This window comes from Aythya fuligula, chromosome Z (genome assembly GCF_009819795.1).
Source record: "Aythya fuligula isolate bAytFul2 chromosome Z, bAytFul2.pri, whole genome shotgun sequence".
NCBI classification, from domain to species: Eukaryota; Metazoa; Chordata; class Aves; order Anseriformes; family Anatidae; genus Aythya; species Aythya fuligula.
The window spans coordinates 53,001,948-53,014,176 of NC_045593.1; positions in this window are offsets into that span (position 1 = coordinate 53,001,948).

The window sequence follows — 12,229 nt, forward strand, 5'->3', positions numbered from 1 at the left end:
GGTCTTCCACAGGCAGCAGCCTCCGTCGGTGCAGGGCCACCTGCTCCACTGTGGTCTCCTCCACGGGCTGCAGCGTGGAACCCTGCTCCACCGTGGTACTCCATGGGCTGCAGGGGGACATCCTGCTTCACCATGGTCCTCACCACAGGCCGCAGGGGACTTCTGCTCCGGCACCTGGAGCACCTCTCCCCCTCCCTCTACACTGACCTTGGTGCAAGGCTGTTCTCTCACTCCCTTGACTCTCCCAGCTGCTGTGTGGCGCAGCGTTTTTTTCCCTGTCTTAAATATGCTCTCACAGAGGCGCAAAACATCGCTTATTGGCTCAGATCTGGAAAACAATGGGGCCCTTCCCAAACATGGGGCAGCTTCTAGATCTTTCTCACAGAAACCACCCGAAACCACCCCTATGGCTCCCTGCTACCAAAACCTTGCCACGTAAACCCACTACAACAGCTGATTCCCTTCCTCTTCTTGTGCTGCCAGCTTGAATGCTCACCGTCTCCATTAAGTCTCTCCTTTGCCTTTTTTACAGTGTGGTGGTATTTCTGCTCCCTGATCAAGTTGTGGTTGGTTTTAGTCCCCAGAGCCTTTTCTACGCTACTGGTCATTCCCTACCACAGATCCACACAGGTACAGGGCACTGTGCTTAACAGGTATAAGTGTGACACCTTGCCTTTCCCCCTTTTTATTTTATTTTATTTGTTTTTCAGTTCATCAGGAGTACTTAGAACTACAGTCCCGTCCTCCAGCCTGCGTTCCTTCTCAGGTTGATGTCATCTATCATCATCTGCCTAATAACTACCAAGAGCATTCACATATCCCAGATCCCGGTCACACCTCAGCAGAAACCCTTTTAATACACGCGTAAACCCATTTTGACAGTGAAACCTGTTGTTACCTGTTTTATTTTCTAAAAGTAGGTTTCTAACCAGTTTTGCATTACACTATAAAAACAACAACAAAAAAACTGTCCATGAGCTTCCCAAGTGAAATGTTTTCAAAAACTGCCTTCAAGATACACAGCATCTTCTTTGTCCACCAGACTGGCTAACTGGTGATAGAAGGCAATTACATTGAGGTGGCACTGTTTTTCACAGATCTATGTCAAGGATTTTCAGCCTTCTCATTTTTTTAAGTGAGTTAACTTTTTTTTTTTTTTCCCCTCTCGCAATGAAACTTAAGTTTAGCGGCTTATGATTCTTTTAAGGTTCTTCCTACTACAGGAAGGCACTGTTTTTGTCTTTTTATTTGATTTCCACAAGCTGCTAAAGAGAACAGTTAATGGCTCTAAAATTGACACACTGTATGAAATTAATCAAGCTAAGCAATCTGAAAACACGTATGTTCAGCTGGTGCTCTCAAACCTGTTCTTTCCCTACTAAGAACTAAGTTCAGCATATAACTGGAATAACAGTTGGACCATTTTTAGGGAAATGTTTATGCAGGAAGAGAGAGCAAACACCTAAACTATCCCTAGAATGACTGTTCTGCTGTGTGAAAAGTAAGCCATTTCTTTGTTTTTGTTCTTATGAGTACCTTATACACAGAACAAGTTTTCATTACTCTCAATGCCTCCTCCTCTTTGTTTTTCCAGTGACTCATTTTCTCATTAATGCTAATACCACATGATTATACCTAGTTTATGCTTTCTGGACATTTTCATTTTGCATTTTATCTACATTAAAAGCTCATGATTCAGCCAAAGTGATCTTATTAGTCTTATTATTAGCATTTATAATTCTTACTTCCTATTCTGTTTAAGTGCAGACATGGAAATCACAGGTTATTTTCTAGAGTAGGATATTGCTTTGCCACGGTTAATAGATGGTAAAACGTAACAGATTAGTAAGCCATGTTCGCTGACCTGTGGCAGAAATCAGTTCAGTGTTATTTTTTCTCTCACTGAATAGTGGCAAGAGTCCATGCAGCTGCAGCAATAAAGGAATTTCTGATAGGGTTTTATAGGATGAAACGATATTCTGCCTACAGGCTTCAGAAGTACTGATCATTTCTACTCCTTGCAGTACTGTTTTATGGCCACCGAGTGGCATCAGGTTCATTACTAGAAAGTAAAAACAATTCAGAGTATCTTTTGTGTGATCAAGGGGAGGGAGGGAAATAAAATACCAATGACCACAACAAAGTGACATGAAAGAAAATCTTAGTTTGGGCCATCAGCATGTAGCAGTGCCTACACTGCAGCAACGTCTACCGCTGTGCCTGCCACTCATGTAAATAAAACCAAGTTTTCTAAAACGCTAGCAATGCTACCAGTCCTATCATGTGGTAGATCTGGCAATGGCTACCTGAATCTTTACTCAGATCCTCAAATACGTACTGCATCCTCTTCTGGGAGCTCTTTGCTGCACCTGAAGCATTTCTTTCCAAGGCAGAGTTAGCTACTGTGAAGGTGAATCACCAGAAGACACCCTTGCAGCCATTAGGTGGGAAACGTGGTAACTGACACAGCTACACAAGAAAGAAGTTCTAGCGTACTTTCTACCTCCAGTACCAGCAGGAGATAAGAGGAAATAAAAAGTATTTCTGAGCTTGCTGCTAACCAGGGAGAGATTCCTGAGATTCCTATGCATTCAAGGTAGCAATTCTCTGTCTCACCAGTGTGTAGGACAGAGGCACCAACCAAAGAAAAATCAGATCAAGGAACATGGTCTGTGTAATAAAAGTAGAGTAAGAAATAAGAAAACTTAAAATTGGTCATTGATTTTCCAGCTGTCCCAGATGTTTCAGAAATAATTTAAAGATAACAGAGGATAAGCACCTCTGAAATAATCCTGTTCATCCTTGGATCAAATATGCTGATGCTGAGAGAACTCTAGCAGTGTGAGAGAATGGTATTAGTTTGCAAGCTAGTTATATTTGGTGTGTGATTGTGTGTGTTACCTAGTTATACATTTGTTCTGTGTTTTTTTCTGATTTTAAACTGGAAGGACAGATCTGTCTTCCCTCATTTTGAAAAGGGGAAAAAAGCAAGACCCAGGAAACTACAGGTGAGTCAGTCTCACCTCTGTTCCTGGCAAGATCATGGAGCAGATCCTCTTGGAAACTACACTAAAGCACATGGAAAATAAGGAGGTGACTGTTGAGAGCCAGCATGGCTTCACTAAGGGCAGGTCATGCCTGACAAACCTGGTGGCTTTCTGTGATGGGGTTACAGCATTGGTGGATAGGGGAAGAGCAACTGATACCTACCTGGATGTGTGCAAAGCATTTGTCATTGTCCCCCATGATGTCCTTGTCTCTAAATTGGAGAGAAGTGGATTTGATGGATGGACCATTCGGTGGGTAAGGAATTGGCTGGCTGGTCACACTCAAGGAGTTGTGGCCAACGGTTCAACGTCCAGGTGGAGACCAGAAACAAGTCGTGTTCCTCAGGGGTCAGTATTGGGACTGGTGCTGTTTAACATCTTTGTAGATGTCATGGACAGTGGGATTGAGTGCACCCTCAGCACATTTGCTGATGACCTGGACAGGCATGAGAGGTGGGGCTGAGCAAACCTCATGAGACTAAGACTAAGTGCAAGGTCCTGCATCGCAGTCAGGACAATCCCAAGTACAAATAGAGACTGGGCAGAGAATGGATTGGGAGCAGCCCAGAGGAGAAGGACCTGGGGGTGCTGGTTGACGAGAACCTCAACACAAGCCAGCACTGTGTGCTTGCAGCCCAGAAAGCCAACCGTACCCTGGCTGCACCAAAAGCAGCGTGGCCAGCAGGGCTGGGGAGGTGATTGTCCCCCTCTGCTCTGCTCTCCTGAGACCCCACCTGGAGCGCTGTCAGCTCTGGGGCCCCCAGCACAAGAAGGACATGGACCTGTTAGAATGAGTCCAGAGGAGGCCACAGAGATGATGAAGGGTCTGGAGCAGCTCTTGTATGAAGACAGGCTGAGGGAGCTGGGGCCTGGAGAAGAGAAGGCTCTGGGCAGACCTTACAGCGGCCTTCCAGTACCTAAAATGGGCCTATGGGAAAGCTGGGGAGGGACTCTTTGTCAGGGGGTGTACTGATAGCACAAGGGGAGGATAAGGGGTAATGGTTTGAACCTAAAAGAGGGTAGATTTGGATTAGATATAAGGAAGAAATTCTTCACTCAGAGGGTGGTGAGGCCCTGGCACAGGCTGCCCAGAGAAGCTGTGGATGCCCCATCCCTGGAGGTGTTCAAGGCCAGGCTGGATGGGGCTTTGGGCAACCTGGTCTGGGAGGAGAGGTCCCTGCACATGGCAGGGGGGCTGGAATTAGATGGCCTTTGAAGTCTCTTCCATCCCAAAACATGCTGTGATTCTATGACTCCATGATTTCTTGTTGGTAGGCTAATTAAATAAATAAAAACAAAAAACTGAGCATGCTGTGCATATAAGAAATGTAAAGATGGACTGATTAGAATTCGGCTGTGTTGTTTGAGTGTAAAGCTCAATATTGACACAAAGCAGAAGCCTGACCTGATTCTGTTGCCCAAGGAATGTTAGCATTACCTCAAAAAATATCACTCTAGACACTTGCTGGTTAGCTTCCCAGCTTCCAGATGTGCCAGAGTATATTTTGGCAGGATTAATTGTCCTTTCCAACATGATACTCATAAATTAATACAAATATTTTCTGAATTTTCTTCAGAAAACATTCCAGCTATTAATGAAGTTGCCACATTTTTAATTCTGAAACAGCTGTGAAAGTTTGAGATCTTAGCATGTTTGTCTGCTGTTCTTGATGGCTGCCTTCAAGCATGTCATAATTGATCTTGGATGTACAGTTGTTCTTAGTCAATTCCAGTCAAAGCTGAATCCACCACAGAGCATTAGGCAATAACAGAGAGAAGTAATGAAGAAAGTTGGTCTTAAAGTGAGTGCACATTCAAATCCTTATTTCCACAGAGCATGACATCAGTAACCTTTTACTCCCTAGATCTTATAAAAACTGTGGATAACCTGAGCTGGAGCTGTCATACCTGATTCACTTGATGAATTCATTTTATATGGCAATTACGCCAATTTAATTTTTGAAGAGAAGGTATGTGTACCTAGCACAGAAACATGGCCTGGTTTCCCGCTGATGAAGTTATTGGTAAATGTGGAATATGTTTATTTCTCAATTACTGTGATTCTACAGGCCTTGACTTGGAATGTAAAGGTGGAGCCTTAGGTAAAAACGGGCAGGCATTACTTATTACTTATTATTACTTAATGATCAGCGTGCCTCAAAACTCATACACCTGTACTATATTTCCTAAAACAAGGGAATTTGAACTATTCCTACTCTATGGGTTGCTAGATTTAAATTGCCTTTTTTAGACAATTTCTCAAACTCAAGTCTATGCATCAAAATGAAGTCAGGTTAAAACAGCAGTCTTTGCTGCACGCAGAAATGGACCTTCCCATTGTCTGCTGTAATCTGACCTTGCCTGTGATTTGTGGTCATCCACTATATCTAGAAGATTTGGTCACTTGACTCCTGAGTGCTCCATTTTTTCATCCCTGTTTAGATTTCAGCCTTTGCATAGCACATCATGTGCTTTAGCAGCTTAATGCAGCCCAGGATCCTGTTGGCCACCTTTGTGTCACGTTGCTGACTCATGTTCAACTTGGTGTCCACCAGGACCGCCAGGTTCTTTTCTGCAGAGCTGCTTTCCAGCTGGGCTGTCCCCATCATGTCCTGATGCCTGGGGCTGTTCCTCCCCAGGTGCAGGACAGCTTATTAAACAGGGATGATTTCTAGAGTGGGCCTGAAATCTTATTTTTCTTTACCTCACAGCTGCATCATTAGATGTATCACTCTATGCCTTGTTCACAGGACTTAGGTTCCAGCACTCTGCTCACAGGATCGAATTGTTAATGTTCATAGGGACCCCTGGAGACCATCTGGTCCAACCCCTCCTGCTCAAGCAGGGACACGTAGAGCAGGTTGCACAGGACCATCTCCAGATGCCTTTTGAAGATCCCCAAGGAGGAGACTTCACAGCCTCTCCGGGCAACCTGTGCCAGTGCTCAGTCACCTGCACAGTACAAAAGTGCTGATGTTTAGATGAAACCTATTACGTTTTAGTTCGTATGCAACTCTTGAGTAGATGGGATCACCTCCTTTGATCTGCTTGTGATTGCATAATGCAGCCACGGATCCTGTTGGCCACCTTTGTGGCACATTGCTTGCCCTTTTTCAACTTGGAGTCCACCAGGACACCCAGGTCCTTTTCTGCCAAGCTATTTTCCAGCTGGGTGGCCCCCAGCATGTCCTGGTGCCTGGCATTATTCCTCCCCAAATACAGGACTTTGCAATTCTCCGTGTTGAACTTCATGATACTCCTGTCAGCCCACTTCTCCAGCCAGTCAAGTTGCCCTTGTTAGGAGCATGACCCTCAGGTGAATCCAACACTATCCCCAGTTTTGTGTCATCTGCAAATTTACTGCGTGTGTGCTCTACCCCATCATACAGATCATCAATGAAGATGTTAAAAAGGACTGGACCCAGGCTGGACCCCTGGGATACTCTGCTCATTACCAGCCTCCAACTGGACTTTGTACCACTGACCACTGCCCCCTGGGCCTGGCCACTCAGACAGTGTTCAACCCGCCTCACTGTCTGCACACCCAGCCCACACATCATAGCTTCTCTGTAAGGATTTTATGGGACACAGTGTCAAAGGCCTGACTGAAGACCAGGAAGACAATACTCACTACTCTACCCTCATTGATCAGGCTGTTCATTTCATTATAAAAGCCTGTCAGGCTGGCCAAGCAGGACTTTGTTTTGGTGAATTGCTGATGACTACTGGTGATTTTCTTCTCCTTCATGTACCTGGAAATGGTTTCCAGGATTCGCTGCTCCATCACCTTCCCAGGTAATGACGAACTGAGGTGAGGCTGACCAGCCTGTAGTTTCTCTGGTCCTCCTTCTTGTCCTTCTTGAAGGTAGGAGTGACAGTCTTTAGTGTCTTATCTCATTCACCATGCTTGACTAAAAATAATTATTGTGTGGTCTCACAATGATATCTGCCAGCTCCCTCAGCACTTGTGGGTGGATCCCCTCATGGCCAGTTTGATTAAGTATTGCCCGACCTGATCCTCTTTCTCTAAGGACACATCTTCCTGCTGCAGTCTTTCCCCCTGGTCCAGGGAAGTCTACTAGCAAAGACTGAGGCAAAGAAGGCATTCAGTACCTCAGTATTTACACTGTCCTGTTCAGTCAGGTTTCCTGTTTCATTCAGCAGGGGGTCCACGTTTTCTTTAGTTGTCCTTTTGTCACCTTCTCTTGTTCCAGTCAAGGTTCAGAGATGGCTTTCCCTTCACTATCGGCAGGCAGCAGCACATCGGAGTGCTGCGGTGCTGCTCTATTCCTACAGTGCTACATGGCTGCAGTGTTGGTCGTTATAATGACTTGTGGTTCAGCTCCAACAAGGATGGCAACAGCACCTTCTCTCTTCTCTAATTACATATATGATTCCCCAGAGTGTGTGCTCAATAAAAAATCTTCACCTTCCGTATTTTTATCTCTGTCGTTATAGTTAATTGACCAGTCTGACTTTGTTCTCCAGAAGGTGATAGTCTGTTCTGGACCTGGAAGCCTACTTCTGGACCTGAGAGCCTGATGAAATTAGGCCTACTACTGAAGACCTACTTCAGCTAACTTCCTGGGAATTTTCCAGAAAAATTCCACGTTGCTAGTAGTCACTGCTAGCTAGTTTCAAGGTGATTGCCAGTAATGGTTGTCAATACATTCCATAAATATTTCTGTTACTTTAACTGTTATTGCATTAGTATAATGTATTGTTATATTAATTAGGAGTTTCAAATGGGGCTAAAGCCCGCTGAATTAAACACAGTATCAGTATACAACAAGAGAAATATGCTTGCTTTCTCTATACTTACTCTCTATAAACAAAAAGTCAGGAGAAGCAGTGGTCTCAGCAAGGTCATCCCCCAGGTTAGGAGAGAACCGAGGTACGAGAGCAACACATTCTCTGGATTACACTACTTACCATGTTTAGCTCTTTTGTCAAATCCACAGCAGCCTGATCTTGCCTAATACCTGCTGAACAAGGGAAGAAAGGGATACAGTAAGACCTTGTACAGTTCAGATCACCATCCAACCTAAATACCTCTATGATTCTATTCCCCTTGCAAGAAGTCCTGCTGGATGCACTGTCCTGTGTGTGCTAGATCCACTAATAGGGCATAAGCACAGGTCTTTAAAGTTCATTAGATAACAGCAGATTTTAGATGTTTTGGTACCTTCAAATATCTGGCCTGAAGGTAGCACAGGGTCTGGAATTATGGTTTGTCTCTTATCAAGCTCTTTGTTTAATCAGATGTATTCATGTACAATATATAAAAATACCCTTTGGTTTGGCTCATATCTGATAAGCTTCTGTGTTTCCCAGGGAAAAGAACAACAGGGGATATTTCCATGTGTATTATGAACAGAGGCTCCGATCAGCATGTGGTAATTTCAAAAAGCATATTTTATACATTCACACTTAATCTGTTAATATTGCCTTCCTGATTTTTTCTCTGCTTCTTCGTTTAGTAATTCCACTCACAGTTTTATTTAGAGCTGGTTTTGTTAAATACTGATATATATGTATATTATAATGCACTACTACATGTTCAGCGAATGAGATCTCACATATAGAGGAGCAATGCTAGCAAGATACTAATTTCTACCCTATCAAATAACCTCAATGTAATCTCCTCTCTGAAATGTAATGCAAATGCAGCTGAGTTCAAGACTGAACCTGAGATGACAGCTTTAAGACAGTCATTTTTCCTCCTCCATTTGCTTTCATAAAATGGTGTCCTGAGATATTCTGCTTAGGGCTGCAGGACTGAGCGAATAGTCTGCTCTGCATGAGAAGGGGGAGCTATGCTATTTAAGGTGGAGTACAGAGCAAATGTCTTTCTTCCATTTTTCCCTTTTCCTCCCAATAGCAAATAATTTGTTGTCACCAGAGGCAGGAGCTGTTTCTCAGAAACCACCATTCTGAATTTTTGCCTGAAAGGTGTGCAGAACAAAAAAAAAAAAAAAAAAAAAAAAAAAAGCCATTAAGGAAATGCTTAATATTCCCACCATACTCTTTTGGGTAGTAAAAAGCAATATTCACCAGATTTTTAGGGACAGCAGGTTCAGGCCCATCACTCGCTGGAAGAGTTGCAATGTCCCTTTCTCTCTCTTGTCATCTCTGCAGGTTTGCACATAAACGCAGCACTTTAGTGATGTGTGGAAATGAGATGCCTCCTTCCAGCAGTTACCAGGTTGGAAGACAAAATATACTTCAGGTCTGTCTGTGACAAGTACAGTTAGCAGAGGCAATGGTAGAGCTGTGCATGCTCACACCATTCAGAGAACCTGAGCTCACACCAGTGCTGCAGCAATGTCAGTATCCCAAGCAACAATCAGGGCTGAGGGAGGTGATCCTTACCCTGTTCAGCCACAGCTGGAGTGTTGTGTCCAGCTGTGGGCTTCCCAGGGAGAGATGGGGCTACTGGAGAGAGCCAGCTGGAGGTACACAGAGGTGATTAAGGAACTGGAGCATCTTATCTAGGAGAGGCTGAGAGATGGGACTGTTCAGCCTGGTGAAGAGATGTTTAAAGGGAAGCATCAATGAGTACAAGTGTACGTTGGGAAACGATGTAGAAGGAACTAGACTCTCCTCAGAAGCACCCATTGAGAGGATAAGAGGCAAGGGGTACAAATTAAAAACTTGAAAGTCCATCTGAACGCAAGAAAAAAAAATACTGTGAAGGCAGCCAAACATGGGAACAGGTTTCAGACTCTCAGTCTGTGGAGATATTCAAAGTCTGGCTGGGCATCCTGATCTGGGTAACGTGGCTTGAGCAGGGCTGTTAGACCAGATGATCCCAGGAGGTCCCCACCAAACTTAACCATTCTGTGATCGCCTAAACTCTACAATAAGGTTGCTTTAATCTTATGCAATTTTTCCATAACCTTTCTGCGTTTCCTCTCAGGGCTGTTCCCTGAACAATTCCAGCTGCAGCAAAGCAAAAAGCTGGTAAAATAAGGCTGGGGGCACCCGTCATCTCCAGCAGGAGGGGTCCCACATTTCCAGTTGTGTGTGCCTATCTGCAAACCCACTGCCCAGCTTCCAATAAATTTCAAGTGCAGCCCCAGCCTGGTTGGACAGATTTGCGTGTGTCAGAAGCTGTCTAGTGCCATAGCTACCACCTGACCAACAATTTGCAGACCGTACTTCAGCTACGAGGTACTGGGAAGGATTAGCTAAGGAGAAAGAAAAGCAACGTTCAACAGGAAACAGGCTTTCCATTGTGCCCCTTCATTGTATATTCTCCGTGCTCCCTTTTCTGCTCTGTAGCGCAGGCCAGTTTGGGACACTCTAAATTGTCAAGAGCAGCAAGGGGTTACCCCGAGTGTGCTTTGTCTGACAATACAGACGGCTTTTTTTGTTAACTGACTTGAACCCATTGTCCGTGCTCCCCTCTCCCACCCCCTCTCCTCTGTCCTCAGCACCCTCATCCCCAGCCCAGCTCACCCTCCACAGATCCCTTGCACTGTTTGGGTTCATGAAGTACAAATTAACATAATCAGATTAGCTGCATGGGGTTGTAGAGCTGAAAGGGAAGAAAAAGAAAAAGTGGTTCACAAAGAGAAGCCCTGAGGAGGGCAGAAGGGGGTGATATTGCTGTTGTGCTGTGGTGCTGAAAACTTGCACCTGCATCGCAAGCGGATCCTCTTCTCACTGAGGACTCTTAGATGGTATTAACGCATGGGAATCCATTGAGGGGAGGAGAAGGGGGCGCAGAGGAGAGGGGAGGAGAGGGGAGGGGAGGGGAGGGGAGGGGAGGGGAGGGGAGGGGAGGGGAGGGGAGGGGAGGGGAGGCGAGGGGAGGCGAGGGGAGGCGAGGGGAGGCGAGGGGAGGCGAGGCGAGGCGAGGCGAGGCGAGGCGAGGCGAGGCGAGGAGAGGAGAGGAGAGGAGAGGAGAGGAGAGGAGAGGAGAGGAGAGGAGAGGAGAGATTAATTGAATTGTCTGGACTGGGGATGTATGGTTTGCTGACAGTAGAAAACATTGTTTGATTCCTATTCATCATGGAGAGGAGATCAGCTTGGTAATCTGGCCTATCAAGATAAGAGTTTTAGAATTTCTGCAGGAGACTGATAAGAGACATAGTAGGAAAAAAGCCTCCTGACTGGGGGTGGAGTTTTCTTTTTGTTGCTGTTGTTTTTCTTTTCTTTTCTTTTCTTTTCTTTTCTTTTCTTTTCTTTTCTTTTCTTTTCTTTTCTTTTCTTTTCTTTTCTTTTCTTTTCTTTTCTTTTCTTTTCTTTTCTTTTCTTTTCTTTTCTTTTCTTCTCTTCTCTTCTCTTCTCTTCTCTTCTCTTCTCTTCTCTTCTCTTCTCTTCTCTTCTCTTCTCTTCTCTTTTCTTCTCTTTTCTTTTTCTGGGCATTTTCTGTGTTAGGCTTGCATTGCTAAGAGTAGTAAACAATCTATTTGATTGCCTTAGTGCCTGCCCTAATTATCTCCATTCTGCCTTTGCTGGGAGAAGACCCTTCCCAGAGGACTCAAGACACAAATCCATAGCCACAGGTTTTAAACGCAGCCAAGGGCTTGGGGCCTTATATCCTTATATATTCAGGAACAAAGATGAAATGACTTGAAGGTGCCTGACTTAATAAGAGTCTTCAGATACCTTCCAGAAAAAGCTCCCTATCCAGAAAGCACCCCGGAAAGCAGTCAAGACAACACTACAGTGTTTTAAGTTGAGCCCTCAAGATCAACAGTCTTATTGACGATCTCAGCCCTAGATTTTTTCAGTGCTTCGGAGTCAGGATAAAAGCAAACATAAATGTCAGGGTAAGTCAAGCTTTCAGGCAGTATTTATGACAAGCCCCTGGCTGACTCGAACCTGCAGTTTTCAAGAAGAAATACTGTCTTTGGTTCCATTTACCTCAACAGCACATGGCCGAGACTGCTTGAAGTATTTAAAAGATAAAGTGGTAAAAAAACAAACTTTTATATTTTTATTATTTTACCAACACTTTATTTTTTTTTAATAAGCAATTAATTTAACAAATGTATTGCTAACTGAAATACAAAATGTATTTAGATATTCAGAAGTATAATCAGTATTTGTCTGCATTAGTTCAGTAGCCTCTGCTGATGGGAACCATTCTGGCAATGTTTGAAATTAATGGGAGATTTTACATCAGGGATTTCAGAATTACCTGACAATTTCACTTATCTGTTGATATAGCA